This window comes from Aythya ferina (assembly GCF_964211825.1).
Source record: "Aythya ferina genome assembly, chromosome: 11".
Lineage (NCBI taxonomy): Eukaryota > Metazoa > Chordata > Aves > Anseriformes > Anatidae > Aythya > Aythya ferina.
This window is the reverse complement of record NC_140307.1, coordinates 20,192,817-20,217,247: the sequence shown is the minus strand read 5'-3', so window position 1 is coordinate 20,217,247 and position 24,431 is coordinate 20,192,817. Positions and strand designations below refer to the sequence as shown.

General features: G+C 34.8%; 1 long non-coding RNA gene across 1 annotated transcript in view; it reads right to left on the bottom strand.

Moving 5' to 3' along the window:
- Positions 1-24,002, bottom strand: part of LOC311443053 — a 40,739-nt gene extending 16,737 nt beyond the window's left edge. The window contains exons 1-2 of the long non-coding RNA XR_014697049.1: positions 23,858-24,002; positions 3,213-3,293 (exon numbers count right to left, since the gene is read on the bottom strand). This is a non-coding gene — a long non-coding RNA (uncharacterized lncRNA). The remainder of the gene's footprint in view (positions 1-3,212; positions 3,294-23,857) is intronic.
- Between the last annotated feature and the right edge of the window lie 429 nt (positions 24,003-24,431).

Below are 24,431 nucleotides of genomic sequence, written 5' to 3'. Positions count from 1 at the left end.
CTGAAAAAGTATTTGTACAATTATTCTGTTTTAAAATCTTTAGCTGTCTTTTATGTAATAGGCCTGACATATAATTCAACATACTGTCAAATGTGGACATCTGTTTTCAGTAGACACTGTTTTCTATGTTTACATTCATTATCCTAGTAATAACATCAGTAGTGTTTTTTTTTTTAATCCATAGATATCATGAGTTCATGCTAACCATTTATAGAAGTTGTTCTTTTCTGACATAATTTATCTGTCAGACACTTAAAGTTCTAAAATTACTTTGCAACAAGCATTTTGTGCATCCAAGTCAAACCTGCTCCAGAAAATTAATTTTCCACAGCTCTTCTCAGTCTGGTTATAATTGGTAGCAACCTAAACCACATCTTTGTTTTCTCATACTCTAAAGAAACACCAACAACTTAGTTAAGGACACACAAAAAAGTATAACACACACAACACACCATTCTAGGCCTAAGCTCATTGGCAAAATACTTTTTGCAATATGCCATAAAATCTATTAGAATTGTGGTTATTCAGGAATTATTTTCCAGAATTGAGTTGTGAAACAAGCTCAATAGCTTTGTCAATCAAATAAGAGTTCAAAGTAAAAATGATCCAATGAATTCTATCATCCAGAATAAACTGCAAGAAGAAACAAATTAGAAATGTAAATTGTGTTTTTGCTTTAATGATATAATTTAGTTACTTAATTAAAAGTATTAACATATAGGCATCTGAAAATCCATCAAAATTTTAGCACTATTACAGACATCGGAATGCCATGTTATATTTACTGTGACTGGAGGAAGGTAGTTGCAACAGTTCAGAATGATTTTAGTTTTGCATTTTTTTTCTATTGGCAAGACGCCAAGTCATTTTTATTTTGGTTCATAGCCTCTTATCTTCTGTTATTTGTACATAACAATTCACAAAATACACTGCTACTAAAAGCTTACTAGGAATTCAAGAATGGATAGCCTAAGAGAAATTCAGTGTCACAAAACAGGAGAATCAAATAGAAAGTGTGAAAAGGAAAAAATAAGCATTTTTTGAACATTTTCATTCCAGCTGAATGGTGATATCCAACAATTTACCAGGATAGTCTTTGGGGTTTTGCTATCGTTTTCAGTCAGAAGACGAAGATATCTGAGGCATGTATAGTGAGACAGAGAACCGTTAATTCTCATTTAGATACATGTAGAGTATTCAGCAGGGGAAAGCACTATCTGTTCAACCACGACATAATTTAAAGAGCTAAATACAGATTTATTAGTGGTATGAAGCATGATATGTAGTTTGCACTCTGCTTTAGAGAAAGGCTAGCATCTCTTACTGTTATTTTGTTTTCATTATTTGTATGGAGAGAGACTGAGAGGCCTCCCATATAAACAAAAATTAGTGTGAAACGTTAGATTTCTAAGACTTTTCAACTAATCACAAAATTAGCTCAATCAGCTAGCAGTGTCTGTGGCAGTAAGCCTCATCACAGGCATTATGTTTGTATATTTTGTCTGTAAGAAGTCTTCATTACAGTAAAAATGCTTCTGTTATACTGCTAGCGGTACGTGCTAAATTAGTCTAGTTTAAGAGCACATACCTTTAACATCACCATTTTTTTAAGAGCCCAGCTTATTTGATTTCTTATAGCACAAACAGCACTTGAGCAATATTTCTCACATGATTCGAGTCACGCTTGAAAGACAGGAAGCTTTAAAAGTTTCCTATCATATGAAATCTTTTAGTATTTACATTGCATTTAATTCTGTATATTCTCTAAGCACTTTGAATTAAATATACCAACCAAACATTCCTTTAAGACATGTCTTCCATATTTTATTGATTTCTCTTTGTGTTTTCTCAACATTTTCATTGCAATTTTCAAAGAAAGTCCCTAAGGAAACAATGGCATATTAATTGTTTAGTTTATCCTTAGAAGAACGGTAGTTTAGATTATTTTATTATGTTCCAGATGATGATTGCCCAACCAGATAATGTAAACAAAGTAAACTGGAAACAGTTTAATCACGAAAAACCATTCCTTGGAACGCTGTAGCGATGCATTTGTAGTTGAGAGATACTCAACAATTCAGTGCACAGTGCAGGGAAGATTACTGCCATATTAGTGATGAAAAAATAATGCATAAAGAAAAGAAAAAACTTTATCAAAGGAGTAAATAATGCAATTTAGGAAAGAATACAAAAAGGTAATGTAGCATCACTGTATATGATTCTTAATCTTGAGCTTATAGGTGCAAGATTGTTTCCCAGATGGAACTATTACAATGGCAAAATGACTTTTAATTTATACCAGATGCATTTCTTGGGAGGTGGTATGGCATTTAGGATTCAGACAGACAAATATTCTTACTTCCTTACTGGTATCTATCCTGAAAAACAAAAATATGAAACCTGCTGCTGCCAACTGTATAGTTTTTTTTTGGTGGTGGTGGTGGTGTTCATTTATTAAAGAAAACATTGAGAAGTTTTGACTATGCACGTCTCCAGTGTTTTCTTCATATTAAAATAAAATCAGAATTGAAGAAAGACTTTTTTTTTTTTTTTTTAAATGTATGTTGGCTGGTCACTTACATATAACTGGTCTTTTATTTTCTGTGAATTTAAGAGGTGCTGGCAAAAGAACTGTTGAGATTTTAGATTTGTTCTACTTGCTTAAATAGAATTTAACATTCTTTATACTTTAACTTCCTCTTTAAATCAAACAGGTTACAGGTTTTCTGGAAACTGACATCACTGTCAGAAATTACAGTCAGAAGCAGCCTACGAAAAAGGTAAATAAGTCAACCTTTGTGTGCATCTCTAAAATATCCATGCTGTCTGTACTAAACATATAAAGTACACTGTCATGGAATTTGTTCAGAGACTTGCAAACGGGGATTCTTCATTTTTCCAGATAATTGCACATCTTAATGAAATTCTTTGGAAGATGAAAAAAAATAGGGAAATGATTTGGGGTTCTTGCCATCACACTTTCACATTTATTCTTGCAGTAGTAATTCAAGGTAATTTCTGGAATATAAGGCATGAGGGTTTGTAGAGACATTATTAGCCCAACTAATAATCCATTTCATTTTGTCCAAAAACAGACAACCAGACACTGCAAACCCTTCTTTCACTCTAAAATAGAAGCAGCCAGAACCAAGAAAAGACCACAATACTGTAAGAAACCCTTTGCACTCACAGTTATATCAGACATAGCATACCTTTCGCAGTCTGTCAACTTCTCAAGGTTGAAAAATCGCTTAGATTGCCATCCTGCTTCTGGGTATAATGTTCCAGCAACACTGAAAAAAGTATCGAGCAACTGATAAGACAATGCACTAAAAATTCAGCCATCACATTTACCCTAGCTGAAATAAGACTCTTCCATGCCCTTTATATTGTTCCAGTTGTCCTATAAGAATAAAAACATTAATATAACAAGCTGATTGGTAAACCCAGACCACATCCATACAGATTTCATTGCCAAAAAAGCATGCGTTACATGCATAGGCACGTATAGGAAAATCCATCGCTCTCCTTTTAATTGTAAAACAGAATAAAAGACCTTCATATCAAGTGAGGCCCAAGAAACTGAAAATTAATAACTCGATTAAACACTCTGCCAAGTCACAGAAGTGACTCAAGCAAGATAAACAAATTGAATGAAAGTTTGCAGAAAAAAAATATCTTATTTTTCAAGTCTATCCAGTGTAGTTGCTTTATTTCCAGCTATGGTTTATTCAGACTTCAGAAAGATTATACATGCAAAGAAATAAGCTTTTCACATGAGAGAAGTTCTTGTTCTTTTACTGAGTTCCTCTTACACAATTTTTGAGACAAGTCAAATAATAAGAGCCACCTGCCCCCCACATTTCCAAATAAAATCTTTCTGCTGCATCATGGCTAGTAACTTGCTCAATATTTACAGTTTGTAAATCAGTGTTTGGTATTTTAATATCAGCTAATGTCACGGAGGCACATACTGTCCTTGATGTATTATAGTTATAAACATTTGTTGCACTTCTAGTGACCCTTTCATGTGGGTTTTCTACCTTAAATCAGAAGTTTTTAGTTTATTTAATAAATACCAGAGAAAAGAACAAGAAAAAAGCCAGGTATAAAATACCAAAAACATTTGCAAAATATTTCTAGATATCACTAAATTTCTAGAGTAGGAAGATACATTCAGTCACAGTAGATACAAGGGTCAAGATCAGGATTATCTGTACATAGAATGATAACAAAGAAATAGCATAGAGAGGAACATTCTTGGAGCTTCATTCTTTTTAATCAGATCAATATAATTATATATTTCCATAGGTGCAGAAGTGCAGGCTAAAGTGCTAAGTTTTCTACATTTTGTACTAAGAATTAAATCTTTAGAGCTGGTAAAAGACACTCCTTAGAGTACTATTGCCTTTCTAACATTGGTGCTACCAATGAAAAGGCAAAGCCTTTTCACACACATATACCTTCTGTGTCCTTCCTCTGCATAGAAGCATCCTGTCCAATTATCTTGCCATAGTGTTACTACTTCACTACTTCTGTTGTGCTCTTGGAGGCAAATCATTTCCATATTTCATTAACAATAAACAATTCAGTTACATTAAAGACTTAAAAGAATTACCATCTCAGTATGAAAGTTTCTTGTTTTCTAGGTGCCCGATCAGACACACATGGGTGGAATTCATTTTACACTTCCTTCAGAGAAAAATGTTCTTCACAGGGTATTTCAACTGCCCTATCTCAGACTTTTTTTTTTTTTTTTTTTTTTTAAAGAGATCAGTTATCCTCTGGAGGGAAATGGTGAGCATAAATGTCTGCAAAAAAAGGAAACACTGAAAATAATAGGATAAAAATGAGTACTCTATGAGCAATGTTCATCTGAAAGAACAAGTAATATGCAAATACAAAGCTACATGTATGTTCGAAGACAAATATCCATACATTAAAGATGACATACTACAGCTTCTTAAAATGTTAATTTAAAATTCTTAATGCATCCTCACTTCTTCAAAAATCTATGAGCAAATCCACAGTGAAAGCAATTTCTTTGGAGAATAATATCTCTTCATAATGAGTACCAAAACCACATGGACAATGATTCTGAGTGGAAATTCTTTAAGCATTTGTCTTTACGTGACAGAACATTACTCAGCCACTTAAAAATGAAATAATTGACTGAAATCAATCTCCTTTGCTGCAGTAATGGAGCTCTTGACCTATGAAGAAAAAGGCATGATGGTGTTTTTTGTTGTTTTCTTTTGTAATTATTATATTGGGTAAGGCTTTTCTCAGACTTTCCAAAGAGTAATGAATAATACCTTATTACAACATCACCACATCCTGTATATTACTGTACAAGCTAACTTCTGAGATGTCATAGATGTATTTTATGAAAATGAACTCTAGCAAGTTCACTTTTTGTTTATTCCACAATAAATTATCTTTTCAAAATATTTTAAGTATACAGATTAAGTATACAGGTTTCATAGCAAATGGTAAAGTTAAAGTCGAGTTTTCCGTGGGTATTGTGATGATACAACCATCTTAAAAACAAAAATATTAACTTGCTTTCTTACCCATTATAAAATCAATTAAGAATTTTAATATATACCAAAATGAAAACACAGTGCATAAGATTAATTACATTTCAGTCAGTACATTATTTGATACAATGTACAAGTGACATGGACTACATAAAGATCTTTAAAGTAATTTACCCTGATTTATAGATGGCTTTTGGCTAAAGCTGTTATTTGGACATCCAGAAGCTGTTGAAGATATAGCAAGATTACAGGATTATGAATGGTAACAAATCAAGAAGCTCAACACCCTACCCATGTTTCTATAACTAACATTTTTTCCCCTCCTTTCTTTTTTTGTCTTCTCTCCAGTACTTCCATCTATTGATGTAAATCGATGCAAATATTTTACTTTCTGGAAGTAGTGACCAACCCGACACAGTTCATCTTTATTTCATTTTAGCAGGCACTCCAGATCTTATCCAGGTGTATACTGATACATCATACAGCTATGCATCTATATCTCTACCACTTAAATATATTTTCATTGACCTGGGGAGCTAAGTTGGTTATAAATCATCATTACATTACTACAGGTGTTTCTTGCCCTGAGATATGCAAGAACCATCAAACATTTCCATATGAAACAGCTTTTCCAAGAAAACCACACTCGCAAGATTGAAACCAAATGTTAATAAGTAAAATCAATAAGTAAATGAATAAAACAGTTTTTCAAGGAATCTTATGACTTGAAAGGATACAGGACTTCCTCTAGAACATCTACTCCAAAATAGTATGAAGTCTACCTGAAAAACTGTTGTCAATGTCAAGAATGATGACTATTCCACCGTCTCAGGAAATGCATTCAGGTCCCCATTATTTTCATTTACTGGGCATCTAATTTAATTCAGCTGCATTTACACGTGCCTTACTCACAAGAGACATGATAAATCAATTTTGGTTTTGCATCACCTTTTACATGCCCAAGAACTGATACCAAAATTTACCTTTCAGCAAAAACCACCCAATTTCACTCCAATTTCCCTTTAAGTCATAACTCCTAAACATTTAATCATTCTCATTCTTCATCTTGGTATTCTCTTCAACTGGTCCACATCTTCTCTCAAATGTAATAACCAAAACTGATCATACTAATTGGGCCATAGCAATCTTAATAAACCGATTAGACATGTTACTCCACATTATGTAGGCTGTCTTATTATGCACCTTATGTAGGCTGTCTTATTATGCACCTTACATAACGTCTCTGTTTTCTTATATCAGAAAATGCAGGAGGAACCTAAATATAGCTCATAATGCTATACAGGCTATTGATAATTAGGACAGCTGTGGAGGATAGGCTTCCCCCATGTAATCCTATTTAGAAATTATTGGCTATTATTTAATCTTGGAAAGTCAAATTGAAATTATTTTACTAGAAAGCATATGCAGCAAATACGCTAAATCAGGGAGTAAGACATCCAGTTTAGGACTCTGGGGGAAGAATACAGCCACTGAAGTGTAGCTGCTAGATGAAGCAATATATCTTGTTCAGCACAGAGTAATTAAATAGGATGTATTGTTTATTCTGAAAGAAAATTTACATTACATTTTACAAACAAGGTCCTGAAAATGAGTTGCAAAGCATAAAGCTGTGGATTTAGAAACTTCAAGCAGAAAAGGTTAGGCTTCAGATGTTTACGTAGGTCCCATATTGCAAAGCTCAATAGTATTGTAATTTACTCTTTAAAAACAGATTAACAGATTCAAAAGAGATCAACAGATCACTTAACTGAATCAAAATATAATCAGCCACATACCTGCATCTTCTTAAAGGACAGTATTTAAGGTAGTACCTCAGAAACATTCCCACGAGAAGAAAGGAAATATAAAAGTCTTTTTGAGGGCTAGGAGAAAGCAAACTGCAAAGGTATGATGGCACATTTCTGTGAAACTGAATGGGAAAAGTTTCTGAGGCACAACTGAACATTATCAATGGCACCTTTTGGTTTCCCTTAAATTAAAATATCCCAGTTAATCAAGAAACCTGAATATACTAGACAAAAAGAAATGATGTCGGAAAATATATTGGTTAATTGATATGGAATTCACCTTTTAGTATGGGAGAAAATTATCCATTCAATGCTTTGCCTCTTTAATAAGCAATGCATGTTATTTTGCTAAGGCAATTTATTTTCAGAAAAACAAAGGTAAAAAAAGGAATAGCCTCTGGAATAACCTTCATCGTCACCATACTACTGAACACATCACAAAAACGCAGATGGTTAGTCATCTGAATGCAGTCTTTTGCAAAAAGTGATATTGAGCTCAATGCTGTCAAAATAGCAAACTGTGTTTGCAATAACTTTAAAAAAGAGCTGAACTTTAGAACTTTTTTTCTTTTGACTCAGTTTCAAAATTTCTGTCACTATTAAAACTACTCACTGTCCACTGTCTCCTTAAGTAAACTGTCAATTCAACTGGTGTTTTTAAGTATGGTTCTCAATAACCCTGATGAAAAAAGTGACCTACTGATGTGCATATCCCTTCCAGATGTTGTAAGTTTCCCATAGCCTTCTTGATGTGAAAAAGTATAAGCAGATCTTATTGAACTTAAGTGCACCTGATACACGTTTCTGATAACGGGCTGTTTCCTTCCAGCCCTTTGAGCCTCCACACCTGGCAGGAGACACACTTTTATTCGGATGTGAAATTTTAGCAATTAAAAATTCTAAAATGCTAAAGCTGACTTCAGAACCTCCCTACATTTATATGGCTTTGGTAAATTAAAAACTAATATAAAAACCTTAGCCCTGTAATAAAATGGAAATGGAATGAAATGAAATGAAAGCAGAGAAAATTGTTGAACGAAAGGGGAATATTTCTATTGAACTCCCAAACAAAAATACCAAAATGCCAGTGATTATAGAAACATTCCCTTAAAATAGAGAGAAAACATCAAGACTTGATTTGTTTCTCGAAAGCATGTCAAAAAGCTTAAAGTCCAGCAACACCTGTATTTTTAATGTACTTCTTGTACAAAAAAAAAAAAGCATTAACCCCAGAATACAATTTTAAAATTACATTTCATAGTTTGCACATATAAAAGGGTAAATGATGATGCTTAAAAGATGTATTTTCCACAGAAGAAATAAAATTTCATTAATTATGCCAAGTTTCACCTATTCCTTTGTGGGACGTGTAATAACAAAAAGGAAATCTTATCCTATAAATGATCGGGTATGCCTTAATTTAATGTTGGATTTAAGTATATGCTAAAAAATCAAATGTTGTAACAAGAATTATTGAAACAACAGAAGTCAAGAGAATGACTAGCAAAACTTTTATCTAGCTCAGAGAATTATGAGCATTTCCTGTTAAAATTATTAGTAGAAAAATAACATCTGTAGATCACATTAAAGTGACATTTTTATATTAACCTATTTACTATGAAAGCTTTGATATTTTTCTACACTGCTGAAAAAAATAATCAGGTAAAGTTTAAAATCTGACAAAATATAATAATTTAAACTTAATAATTGTACAGTTTGGATTGTTAACTGAATTTAATTGATGTTTCTTCTTTGTCTACCTTCTACCCTTGTTCAACCACAAACCTGACTATAAAGATTTTCAGGTATGAGTTCTTTTAATTAAGTTGTTTTACCTACTTGAAGTTCTAGAGGGCTTTTATTTTTATTATTTTTTTTTTTTTAAGTAAGAATGTTAATGTCTGAATATAAATGAGGAAAATAAAGTGAATTCCAACCTTGCACTATTATAAAGACTAGTTTTATATTTGAACAATTATAGGTATTTTTCTAAGATACTTCTTTTGTCACTTCCAACTATTTCAGATTAATAACAGCTGGTTCCAGATGTCTTTGTTGGCATAAACAAATATCTGAAATCATCATGAGTTGTTGCTTATGAATTCCAACTAATGCTAGAAAAGTTCTTCCTCTTGTAGAAAGTGTCCAGCTGCTAAAAAATACTGTGAAATGAATTCAGCCATCATCCAGCTTTATTAAAATATTTGTATGTCTTAATAAATACAGGATGGCTTCAAATACATGCATCCAATGATGCCACTACATCCTCAGCAAACCCTTCTGATCTCATTCATGGGGCTTGATGGATTCCTAAAAGAATAGAGTTTCTGCCAATGTTTTAATAATGGCCAGAAAGAAAATCATACAATCAAAATTCAAATAGATTAAATCACTTAACCTTCATAAATTATTTTGACCACAACTTGAACGCATCTGTAAACCTAAAAATAATATTACTTGACTCAAATCAATTCTCTTCCAAAAATTCTTAAGTAAGTTACATATACTGCATATATTACAATTAGTAAAAACAAAACAAAAAAATTATCTACAAAAGGGAAGTGACTTGACTATATGAAAAGTCTCTTTCATATGCACTGCAAATAAAATAATAATATACACAGATACGCTACTACAAATGAAAAAAAAACAAAAAAAAACAAAAACAAAAACAAACAAAAAAAAAACAAACATACAAACAAAAAAAAATACATTTGATACCACTAACTGATTTCCAAGACAATCTGCAAATGAAACAAGATGAATAAATGAAACTAGGATTTTCATGGAAGCAATCTATACAGGGGTTCCAATGTCATATATTATAACTTAAATTTTATATATATATATATATATATATATATATGAGGAAAGGAAGGAGAAGCCAAATCTCCAGTGCTAAGGAGCATGGAGCACCGTGAATAAAAACCTATTTTAAAATAACAGAACAAAATAGACAAGATCAAAAAAAGTTAAGCAGGTCTCTATAAAGGTGCTAGAGTTATACAAGAAAAATTAGAAGGGAACTAATATTACTTTTTTCAGAAAAAGAATATTGATGCAAAGGCACACCTGAGACTTTACAGAAAGAAAACATGGGGATATGGTAAATAAAGCTTTGAAGTATATAGGGAAGAAAAATACGGAACTCAAGAACTGATCCTCTGTACTAAAGTTTTGAGTTCATGGCCCCTTGGAAAGCTATGCTGAAGGTAAGATTTTAGAAACCATAAATGGTTCTGGTACTAAACAGCTAACTGAGAAACCCAGAAGTAGTAACCAATTCTTTACTTTGTACTGAGCAAAGTGCTGGTTCAAAATGTTACAATGGAGACTGCTCTAACATTTTTCTAAGACCCAAATGTAAAACTTGCTAAGGACAGCTATGGAAAGGTCATCTAATTCTGACAGTTACACAAAGAGTAAGAATAAGCAGATTTCACAGGGTGTTTGACTACATGCTAAACATTTTCTGTAATTTTATTCTATAGACTTCCATCTTACGCATGATCACAACTGAAGTCTATATCTGTATCTTTAACCCCAAATCAAAGCCCTTTCATTTTCAAATGCTATGTCTTCAGTATCACACAATGCACAACTTATCAAGTTGACAGATTAAGATAGGCTCAAGGTAGACACAAACATGGCTTTAAACTTCTACAAATCTGAATCAACCCAGAACTCTAGAAAAACCCACACTCACGTTGATTAAGATGAGGCAAAATAGCAAAAATATCCATTTGAAGCATACTGTTTTTTCTAGTGTTCACTAAAAGCTTTCCAATACCATGTAATTCTAGAAATTTAATTGCTGCAATTATTGAAAAACATCCCCTTCTACAGAGACAGAAAGGGATTTCCCAAGGCTCAGAACGTTAACATATTTTCACAATTATTCATGCTTTCACACAACCCTTGAGTCTCTCTTTTCTGGAACCATGCCAACATCATTAGGAGTGGTTTCCTCTTCTAAAGTTAGCACTGTGTGACTTTTGGAATACACATTGTACAGTTACAATGTTCACAGTTCTTCCTCAATTACTCTACCTGGTTTCAGAAGTTAGATGTGGGCAGAAAAAAAACACGCTTCAAGTTATTCAGGGAAAACTTACTTCTTTTTTCATTCTTTCTACCTGCTAGATCAATTCACTTTAGTAACCAAAGCTAATTAATTGCTACTTAATTATTTCTCGTCTGACTACTTTTCAGTGTCTCACATGAGGAGATCCTAATCAGCATTTATCAGACACTAAATAAGTAGACTAGGAATCTTTACCTGGAATAGAGATGAGTACGGAGGAATGGTCTGTAACATCATGATGAATTCAATGGCAAGAGCTAAGGAGCATTAAATGAAAGTAGCAGACAGTAGGCGCAACAGGGAACGGATTCTTAAACTGTAAAACTCCTCGCTACAGGATACTGTAAATGTTGGAAGACAAAGCCTTTGACAGATATTGAAGAACCATATTTTGTTCATAAAGCCCTTGAGCCGCCAGTTGTTGGAAGTGAGGAAAGAAACATAAGAAAGCATCATTACGTGTTTGCCCTGGTTTTATGGTCTTCTATAGCTGTTTTCTCTTGGACACTTTAAAATAGGCTTCAGACAAGACAAGGTGACTGGTCTGACTACTGTGGCCATTTTTAAGGTCTAATAAAAGCTTCCAAGCAGGAGATGGAAGAAATAAATTACAGGACATAGATCAATGCCCCTGCTTGCTTAGATACTATTCAATCATTCATACAAATTATAAAAGAAAAAAACATCTAATAAACATTAAAATGCTGACATTTTTTCTATTGGACATATAATGTCCAATAATGTCACTAATAAAATAAATTCAGAAATTGAGATTCTTTTGGCTTATCAACAAAGTTGGTGGAAAAAGATTAGAGGCCATAGTTCTTTAAGTCATCATTCTCAATACCATTCTCAATCATTCAGTAGACAAAATTTAGGATTTGTGGATTAAACAGATCCAAATACAGTTTCCCATAAAACTTTCCCTTAGCAGCATATTATTAACTTAAAACATGTTGTTTAACTTGCAAGGACTCCACTCTTGGCCCTCCTCACTGCTTCTTAAATCCCCAGCTTGTTTCCTGAAGAAAAAGGCTGATCAATCAAGCATGAGAAAAAGATAAGAAATCTAGGTTGTGACTAAGAAAGTGCATAACTCCAAGGCAGCTCTTTAACTTTATATGATTATATGACTACTCACTGGCCACCTTTTGTGGTGGATGTACTTTAGTTGGGAGCAGTAATTTTGTCACTGCTTGTCTACACACACCTTATAGCCACAAAGAGAAGCCCTGGGACTTACCATTAAATCAGGACATGCTGAAAGACAGCTGTCAGCTTATTAAACTACCAAATAGATAATTTCAGACAATAGGTGTAATTCCTGTCAATAGAAAACATTAGCCTAGACTAAACCAAATTTGAAATGGAAGCCAGACGTGTTCAAAGAGGGAATGGTTTCATATTAACACTTGTTTTCAGTGCTTACACAATCCCTCCAGTCCTAGTAGCTTAAGAAACTCCTTATGCAAGCTAATTTTTTATTATGATTATTTTTATACAATCAACTGTTTCTCTTTTCTCCTTCCATACCCTCTTCATTTTTTTCCTTTTCCACTGGTGCCTCTAGAAGACCACTTCCCCATTGTTGACACCAAAATAGATAAGAAATGCATCTTAATACTAAATATAAGTTTTGCTGGGTTTAGACGGCAACAGTAAAACTGTTAAAATAAGTAGAACTGTTACAGAACAATCTATTTTGTGAATATTTAGAGGAGTCCTGTTCTGCCTTTTTTTTTTTTTTTCCTGCTTCAACACTATACAATTGCAATATGGGGTACTGACAGGTTGCAGGACAAGGCTGGTAGCAGCAAGATGATAATGTAAACAAGCTGCTCAAACCATTATTAATCATGAAGTCATCTTACTACACAATTCTATGACTGCCTACCAATTAAAGGATTACATTAACTGTACAGTCACACATAGCCATTGTATGTTAAAAGGGAACTTGTAAGTATCTGATAATACTCTAAACTAAGAAATGGGGAAATTCAGCAGAACATCAAAACAACATTTAGTGCAATAATATTCTACTTTCTTGAAACATTAATTCTGATTAACTGAGATGTCCACATGCAGATAAATGAAACTGAAACAAGGATATCCTCTCTTGTGTTCCATGACTGATGGTACAGTAGGGGTTCTGTCAGGTCCTGCAGACCTGACAATACAATTGTGGAAAAAAATAACAATAAAAATCTTTATTCCATCTAACACCCAGCTGTGAACAAAATAAACCAATGAAAGAAATATTCCAGCTAACAGCAGAAGATGCACCATGTGTTATTCAAAAACTCTCCTTAGAGCAGGATAAAAGGTAAGCTTTCGAGATGGCAGTTAATAGAGCTCAATGTGGTATTTAGTTCCTTGAAAAGGAAGCCCATGATGAAATTCTAATCCTATGATCAGTTGCTGCACAGGATGTACTCTACACATAACTGACAGGCCATGAAAACAATGACAGACAGTAACAGCTTTCAGTCTCCCTGATATACAACCTCCCTGAAATACAACCAAATTGTTCAAGTCCTTCAGTCATGTTCTATTATCAGTACATCATGATGTAAACATTTTTAACTGTAACAGCAACCTTGCATTTTGGGGGTGTGGGGTGTGGGTGGGGAACCAACATTTGGAGGGCATTGTGAAAGATGCACTTTTCTATAGATCTGAAAGGTGACCAAAGTTATAGGACAAAAGAAGCTAGTAAATGCAAAGATAACATCTTCCCATGAAACAGATAGAGTAGAGAAAGCTGCACAAGCAAATTTGAACAGTTGCCTTATCCTTTTGCTCTTTCCCAGGCATCTGCTTTTGGTCACTGCTGAAGATAGGACTCTGGATTAGACAGACATTTGGTATGACTCAGTTTAAGTCCACCCCACGCAAACAAATTTGCTTCTTTATCACAGTTCTTTTCAAGTGCCAAACAGTGGTATAAAGGCTAGTCTGATTTTTCTTCTGCCTCAGAAATGGATGAGTAATTCTTCAAATAAAGAAGGTATAGTAGCATTTTTCTAAGTAAAAGTGTTGCTATAAATACAAATTCATTAATAAAACAGTATTTTTATTTCCAAAATTATCCTTACTTTGATCATGCTGATGTTCCATCTCCTATTGCCAATGTGACTGCTTTCCTCTGTTTCCTAATCAGCTCTACAACTCATGCTTTTTTATAAACGAGTGACTCAACAGCACATCACTTTTACACATACTGTCAAGTTCCAAAAATTATTGCCAAAGTGGTTTCAACAGCAGGCTCCTGAAAGTTTCTGGTAAGTCAGCCGGTTTTGTAACTACAATAAGGAGAAGACATGATGTAGGTCATTCCTTGCATTTAATGAGTGGGGTATCCTCTTTTGTAGCACACAAAGTCAAAGGAACTTTAAGGAACTGAAGCATTTATCAGAGAATCTCGTTTCTACTCAGCATCATAACTCATCCTCTTACGTGTATATAAACACATACATAGCATACATAATCTCAATACACACAATGAGATTACAAAATACATTTTCTTGTAAAAATATTTGATTTCACTTTTACCTACTAAATGCTAAAAAGAAAACAACTCCCTAAAATTGGCTACTTGAGAAAAACATTGAGCTTTCCAGCTGACACTGAGGATTAAAAAGTAAACAAAAAGACTTTATAAATTGAACTATCAACTTAAGAAGCATTTAATACAGGAATGTGCATTTCTCTAAGTTAGTACTTGGAAGCATGTCCTAGCGTTAACTGCTGCAATTATCATTGCCTAATGTTCAGCCATACCATCCAACAGTTGTATTTTGCTTTTATATTTAATCCTATAGCCAACCACATATGCAACCTAGTCAGGAGCACAGATTCTGCCCTTGCATATATATCTTAGAATTCCATTTATTGCGAAAATTTTTACATTCAAACCTAATGTAAGGAGAAAATACTTCTGAAAATTAAGAATCACACAGAATCCGGAGTGCTATAAATTGTTGGATACAGCATGAAAGGAAGGAAAGTGGGCATTGCAGACTCAAAAAGTCATAGCAGGTGAAGACTAAATCTACTAAATTCATATCTTCTAAAGCAGCTATATTTTCATGAATGAAGCCTGAAGCTTTATTAAATTAGTAAGTCTAAAAACATTGATTTCTACTCTAGAGTTCAAATCTCAAATACATGAAAGCAATACAAGTTTGTTACTATGAGAGGAACCAGATTTCTAATCAAAGCAAATTGTTTTGGCATTTCAGTAAAACGCTGATATTTAGAAAATCTCCTGGAGGTAATATAATGACATTAATTTGATGCAGTAATGATTTTAAGGTCAAGTTGTGCTCTTCAACAAAGTCAGGAAAAAGAGTTGTACTACATCTGCCTACTTGCATTTCAGTTAATTGGCACTGATCCTGTGCTACTCCTCTCATACAATAGCAGTAATGGTACATTTCTAAGAATTGCTAAGAAACATTTCTGACATCACCCTCTTCAGTAAAGATTTTTATTTTAAAAAGGCTGTACAGAATACTAATTTGGTTTCTTCTCCAAACAAATATAAAAACAAAAATGAGATATTGTTTTTTGGTTCATTGGGTTTTAAGCTTAGTGCTTTTATTTTATGGAGTAAAGAGAAAAAACTTTTCTCATGGAACAGAAAACATACTACCGAAGAGGGAATAAAAAAAGAAAACATGAGAAACCTACTTATCAGGCTATAATGATTTAACTGAGGTGGAAACATCAATGATGGCCTTGTCTGAAAATGAGCTCTGGATTGACTTTCACACTATTTCCATAGAATAGTTGAGAAATGGGAAGTTCATTACTGTGCCTACACAAGTGTTCTTTTGCTTCCTTTGAAGAAAAAAAGAGAGGGTAAGAAAAGAACACAGTCACTTGGCAATGACTGCAGGTGTCACCAGAAAGTGTTGCTACACACCTGATCATCTTTAAATCTAAAGATATATATTTTTAGTATTATTTACATATATATATATATTTATTGGGGGGGGGGGGGGGAGAGCGGAGGGAGGATTTTTGTTCTTGCTTTCTAAGCATTCTACAAAATCATGCTGATACTCTTACATATCATAGTTTTACTTAGAAGCCCTCCCTGAATGGGACAGAAATAGGCAGTGGGTTTTGGTGGTGGTAGTGATCTTTGTTTGTTTGTTTCATTAACTGCCTTCCAAATGTCTTATTCCTATAATGTAAATGAAAAAACATTTTGTTATTTAAGGTTTTGTCACCATATGTGCTATATGACCTACTATCAGGCAAGTAGCTGGTATAACATAATAGCAGTAGGACATTTGAGAATGCTCAAGTATCTCATGACAGGAGATCTTTATTAACTTAAATGGATATCCTATTTTCCCTTTTTTGCCCTTTTAGCTGTTAGCTAGAATGTAACTGTTAGCACTGGAATAACTGATACATTGTTTTATATAACTTATTTTATTTTAGGAAATACTTGATTTTCTTAAATTTTAATAATAGAGGTTTATTTTAAAATAAACTAGTCTCAGCAAATCCAAATTCTAGAAATGGCCACAACACAATATATATCTGAGTTTCATAGATCATGTCTTGATTTTTTTTTAATTAAAAAAAAAAAAAAGTATGTATTCTTCACAAAAGGTGGCATAGTTTCTGATTTAAAGAATAAGCTTGCAAAAAAACAAACAGTAACAACAGTAAAAGCAGCAATCAACAGCTCCGCAGTAATGAAAGCAGTAACAATAGTCAAGAAACCTTAGAATAAGCGTTGGTGAGCAGAAGCAAGCCTACTCTTCTTCCCTCCATCCATACTCACCCCGCAGGTGGCCCACAGCAATGATGTAACTGCCACCCAAGGAAAGGCCGAATTCTGCTCGTTGAAGGCCACCTGGTGGTTGAACTTATGATGAAGGATAACAAGTGCATTCCAGTTCAAAATCACCTGAGTAAAGACAACGTGCTTACACGGAAACAAATTGACCTCTGCACATGAAGCTGTATAACTACGCAAGCCTTGACACAAAATACAGCACTAAGGTCATTAACGAAAGGAGGAAACTACTTCAAAAAAAAAAAAATCTGCTTATTTCCACAGGCACAAGTTTTGTGTTACAGCACAAGTTACTTAAGGAATTTCATATCCAAGATGTACATTCACTTATTAACAAGTTCAGTGTGTAAAAACAGTCTTTATGGCAACCCTAATCCAGTAGAAATTAGAACAGAATTACAAACATTATTAGAAGTTTCACACTGAATGAGGTAGGGAAGGGAATTAGTAACACCCAAGTCAGAAGTCACTTGTCCATTCAGAGTCTCTACAGACTCCCTGATTCTAAACATATTTGGGGTTTCAGTAATACAAAAGCTGTCTAAGTGATGCCTCGGGAATAATAAGTATGAATTCTGGATTTAAACTCCATTCGTTTATATTTGGTTTAAACTGACTGAATCTCTCTTCTTTTTTTCTTTAAAAGTTGCTTATTCCAAGGAGAAATGAAGTGCAAATCAAGCTATCTTACATGCTGAAGTATGACCACCCTCTAAAGTTGGTAATTCAGACATCTTAGAAACTGTAGACAAGACGTTAATGACTGCAATTAGAAAGAGGTAAAACTAAAACCTTATTTAGGCAATGACAAAGGCTGACAATTCTTGAAGCTGTCTCTGCATCACTAATATCCTTTTAATATAATCTTTGTAATTTTAAAGACCCTTGCAAAGAAGCAAGTTTCAGGGCCGTATGGACTTCAAGACACTTCAATACGTATGTGCTTTTTTTTTTTCTTACATGTATTTATAATAGCAGAAAAGGAAACTTTCTCCAGAAAGCAAAATAAGACAAGGTAAGTCTGCATAGTTGTACCTCAACTGACAAAAGATATTCTTAATGAAATGAATTTGTTCTCCTCCAAAAGAAGAGTATTTATTTGGGATGTTTGATCTGGAAACAAAATGTTCTAATATTTACTTATTTACCCATGTTCGTTGTGTACTTCCCTCACCAGTTATTGTGAAAGTCTCCTCCATCACACCTGTCAGCTTGTGACAGGAATAATTGGTTTTCATGACAGTCTGAGAGACGTTGATGGCAGTTTAATTTAAGGTGATAGCAAATACAGTGTCCATTCATTTCACAGGTAATTTATTATGATAATTAAACATAAATTCTCCAATATAGTTACACTATTTTTGATACTTAAAGGCTGAAGGTGCCCCTTCACCCAAAGTACATAATTATTTATTTATAGTACATCAGTTAAAGTACAGCATTGAAATTAAGTTCCTCTTATAATACCCACTGTACAAGAAAGTACAAAAATGAAAATTTAAGAAATAACAAATTGAAACCTAGGTAACCTTACCATTTTGGACCCTTACAAGCCCCATTCATTCCAACAAAATACACTGTCATGACACAGATGGTTGGTTAGAATCACAAAAATAAAATAAAATTATAAAATAAAATAATAAAATAAAATAAAAATAAAATCTATGGAACCAGACTTATAATAAACTGCTTCATTTTTTAAATTTAGTGATTTAGAGTTTGCTATTAAAGTTTAATACACAATTACAAACAAGAGTTCCAAGAACATTCATCATAACCCAACACCACAATTTCCAGAAAATGTAAAACAAAATTTGTAATATTCAAAATGGCAAAATTAAATTTCATCTTATATCACGTATATTCTCTGAAGATACACTACAATCTTGTTGAAAGAACTCAGCCCCCAAAAGTGCAGATGAGCAGCCTCTGAAAATATTATACATGCTTACATAGATATATGTAAGACTAGACCAGATTAAAGGTAACTAGACTGTTACCTTTCTCTGAAGAATCCTACATACAGCTCCATATGGCCATCAGCACAGTGTCAGATTTGCATTTTTTTAATCAAACAATGCTACAATAATAGTGATAACAATAATAATGAAAATGTTCAAGGAAAACTTCTGTTCACTTCATGTGCTTGATAACCTTTACATAGAAAGAACATTAACTTTGAAAGATCTAGAAATTCATATTAGAACACAAGAAAAAAAGTGCAACATCAAACCTGAAATCATCGTTAAGCCATCAAAATAAAATTCTGATGCCCAACTTCATAAATGTTAGGAGAACCATAAGAAATTATATTAAATATTTGGGAAAAGTCAAAACAATGTGCAGTTAACACAGTTCCACGTTGCTGTTTCATGGCCAAATGACTTACATTTCCCTTGCAATAAGCCCTGAGGTAATTTTGGACTTTAGTTAACACCTAGGAAAATAAGGATATAATTAGGTAAATATTGGCCAGTACACACAGATTTGTATACACATACTTTACTGCCAAATTACAAGATTTCCAAAAACATTTTAAGAAACTGTTGGGATGATTATCATCATCCTTCTTATTGGTATTTCAAAGACTCACGTCCATTACAATTGCACTGGGGAAGGTTCTAAGACAGATCAATGGAGTGAGAGATCCACAGATAACTATGAATACTAACATTCAAGAAATATGTTATGTGATAGGATTCAAAACTTGTACATATCACAGAATCACAGAATTTCTAGGTTGGAAGAGACCTCAAGGTCATCGAGTCCAACCTCTGACCTAACACTAACAGCCCTCCACTAAACCATATCCCTAAGCTCTACATCTAAGCGTCTTTTGAAGACTTCCAGGGATGGTGACTCCACCACTTCCCTGGGCAGCCTGTTCCAATGCCTCACAACCCTTTCTGTAAAGAAGTTCTTCCTAACATCTAACCTAAAACTCCCCTGGCTCAACTTAAGCCCATTCCCCCTCGTCCTGTCACCAGGCACGTGGGAGAACAGGCCAACCCCCACCTCACTACAGCCTCCCTTGAGGTACCTAAAAAGAGCGATAAGGTCACCCCTGAGCCTCCTCTTCTCCAGGCTGAACAAGCCCAGCTCCCTCAGCCGCTCCTCGTAGGACTTGTTCTCCAGGCCCCTCACCAGCTTCGTCGCCCTTCTCTGCACCCGCTCAAGCACCTCGATGTCCTTCTTGTAGCGAGGGGCCCAAAACTGAACACAGTACTCGAGGTGCGGCCTCACCAGAGCTGAGTACAGGGGGACGATCACCTCCCTAGCCCTGCTGGTCACGCTGTTCCTAATACAAGCCAGGATGCCGTTGGCCTTCTTGGCCACCTGAGCACACTGCTGGCTCATATTCAGCCGACTGTCCACCATCACTCCCAGGTCCTTCTCTGCCTGGCAGCTTTCCAACCATTCCTCTCCCAGCCTGTAGCTCTGCTTGGGGTTATTGCGCCCCAGGTGCAGGACCCGGCACTTGGCCTTGTTAAACTTCATGCAGTTGACCTCAGCCCATCGGTGCAGCCTATCCAGATCCTCCTGCAGAGCTTTCCTACCCTCAAGCAGATCGACACACGCACCTAACTTGGTGTCATCTGCGAACTTACTGAGGGTGCACTCGATGCCCTCGTCCAGATCATCGATGAAGATATTAAAGAGGACCGGCCCCAGCACCGAGCCCTGGGGGACTCCACTAGTGACTGGCCTCCAACTGGACTTGGATCCATTCACCACGACTCTTTGGGCCCGGCTATCCAGCCAGTTTCTAACCCAACGAAGCGTGCGCCAGTCCAAGCCAAGAGCAGCCAGTTTCTTGAGGAGAATGCTGTGGGAGACGGTGTCAAAAGCCTTGCTGAAGTCAAGGTAGACCACATCCACAGCCTTTCCCTCATCCACCCAGCGCGTCACTCTGTCATAGAAGGAGATCAGGTTCGTCAGGCATGACCTGCCTTTCATAAAGCCATGCTGACTGGGCCTGATCGCCTGCTTCCCCTTCAAGTGCTGCATGATGACTCTCAGGAGGATCTGCTCCATGAGCTTTCCTGGCACTGAGGTCAAACTGACAGGCCTGTAGTTTCCTGGGTCTGCCCTCCGGCCCTTCTTGTAGATGGGCGTCACGTTTGCTAGCCGCCAGTCGATTGGGACCTCCCCCGATAGCCAGGACTGTTGATAAATGATGGACAGCGGCTTGGCCAGCTCCTCTGCCAGTTCCCTCAGTACCCTTGGGTGGATCCCATCTGGCCCCATCGACTTGTGCACATCTAAGTGCCGTAGTAGGTCACCAACCAGTTCTTCATGGATAATGAGGGCCACATCCTGCTCCCCATCCCCTTCCACCAGCTCAGGGTACTGGGTATCCAGAGAACATCCGGTATTGCCGCTAAAGACTGAGGCAAAGAAGGCATTGAGCACCTCCGCCTTTTCCTCATCTCTTGTAACTAAGTTTCCCCCCGCATCCAGTAAAGGATGGAGATTCTCCTTAGTCCTCCTTTTTGTGTTGATGTATTTATAGAAACGTTTTATATATTGCACTCTTCTGCATATGAGGAACTTTTATTAAGCAAAATAATGCATCATGTCTTAAAATTTTAGTGACTATTTCTTTAAGCTCATGAACATTTTATTTGTTAAAATGCAAAAGCATTTTATGAAATGTTTTTCACCTTAAACACATCAACAAAACAAATTTGTGTGCTTCACCAAAATAGCTTGCTCATTCCCTATGTTCTGGAATAAAATATTACAAAGGGAAAAAGGAGGAATGTTAAGTCAAAAAAAAAAAAAAATAATGATGGACTATGTAGTAACAAAGCCTTGTAACCAAATAAATGAAATATTAAGGGAAAATTATCAGAGGAAAAAATGGGGAGAAGGAAGACAGGGATAAGGAGGAGAGAGACAGACTGAATAACTACAAAAACAGGTGCACTCTGACAGAAAGAGGTTAAACAAACAAGTCTTTCCAGCCATCATCACCTAATTCAGTGTGTGCATGCGTACTGCAAAATACATTGTGGTTTCAGCCATACCGCTGGGTTTTTGCCTTATCCAGATGGCAGCTGTACCTCAGCCACACACACAAACATACATGCAACTGTTAAACTTGTAGATTAAGTATGGAAACTTAAGGTTTGAGCATCTAAGCAACTAGAATAAAAAAAGATGTTCATGATTCCACTTATGCTTTCATAAAAAACATGTTGGCCTTCTGGAAAAGATTAAAAGAAAGCCAAGAAAACTCTATTACAGAGAGAAAAACAATAGTTATGTTCGTAACCAATGTTAAATATACATTATGATGGTTTAGTAACGTCACAGACTTTTTTAAAATCATTAAATGGTTTGTATTAAATGAACATTTACACAGAACATGAATTCATATAAAAGAGAGAATTCACCCAGCTTCTCTAACTTCACACTATGTGAAATTCTCCCAAGAGCATACTTTTAATTACATTGAACTGAATAATTTCCATTCACATTTTGTGACTTGCATTGATTTTGAGCTGGGAATTCTAAGATATGGATTACTTGCACTCTGTAAACATTCTAAGTGTTTCAAGTATTAGCATGAAACCTCAGAACTCATATTATTTAAGTAGATTAAATTATCTGATCAGCTGTGGGAACACAAAATACTTAGAACATTTGGCTATTTTTAGAGCAATAAAACATTTCAGTGTTGATTTAGGAAGTGCTCATGCATTTAAGTGTCTGCTTACACTAAAAATAATATTCAAACCAGGCAATCTTAAGCACTTAATTGAGATTTCTTTTCATTGGAAAATGAATATGCTGAATGTTTATGCATATACTTCAGTAATTTTCTGAATTAATATCTCAAGTAGAAACACTTACACCAAAACAGTTGGATGCCTAAAACATTCATATAGACTGGCATCCGCCCCTTTACATTACAGCTCTATCTGACCATCTGGATTTCTAATAGCAGGATATTAAAAAAAAAAAAAAAAAGTTTTGCTTTAAAGGTTCATTTTATCTCCCAGGTCTAATTACAAATTTATCGTACTTTCCAATAAAAATAGCCATTGCAGAAGAACAGAAAAATAACTATCACACAGAAATAGTCCTACTGTACTTTTAGAAGAAACAGAAGATATAATTATGAAAATACATATTTCAGCATTAGAGAGAAAGGATGTTAAGCATACTTAACTGGAAACTTTGGTTTAAGCTTACTGTACTTTCAAAGCAAATACTGAAGCTCAGACCATTATCAGTTTCTCTACAAACCCTGCTTTCACAAATCTCTTAAATCTCTAATTTCTATTCTTGGGTATTTCCCCCCTAGTTTTCCAATATTCTCCTTTCTGTTCTCTCCTTCCTTATTGAAGGGAATTAGACAGTTTGTCTCAAATCACAATCATCTGTTTCTGTGTAATTGTCTTTTGCTCTGAACCTCAAAGTCAGAGGAAGAAAGCAAGAGAGCAAAAATTCTAGAAGACTAAAATTAACATCTTCATATGTTAATGAATATGAATTAACAGACTACTCATACTTATTTCTTCACTGACTACAATAAAGGATTTTATTCTTTTAAGCACTTGCTTACCTATCTGAATTTTCAATAAAGTTGGAACCTTACCTATTGCTGAACTTTTTAAAAATACCTTCTGAAATCCATAGCAATTAAAGTTCAAAAAGGAACCACTTAATTATTAGTGTAGTCTTTACTTCAGCCTAATTAAGAGGTGCATCAGCAGCAGCAATGAAACTACTCCTTCCAAAACGTTAAGCAGTGTCTTTTTGTTGTTTTTAATTAAAACAAGCTGTATGAATAATAAAACTAAGATGGCCCACCTGATTTTTTTTTCAGTATATATAGCAGTATATAAAAGATTGCCTGCAGTTGACTTATGTAATGCAAAACCAAGACATCTTTCTTGAGTAGAAACAACATAATCTGAGCACTTCAGAGATCAGCATCATAACAGCATATGGGGCAGTATATGTCTGTAGGTTTTTATCCTATAATCATGCCTTCCACATAACTTTTTAATAATGGGGTAAAACAATGGATAGATAAATGATCTGAAATAGTGGTTTGTACTATGTGCTTAGCATGCAACATCACTGGCAAGAGCAAAAGAGTCATAAAAGATGTAGTTTCATATCCAGCTGGAATTTACTGAGATAGCTCACCCCAAAAAATAACTTTT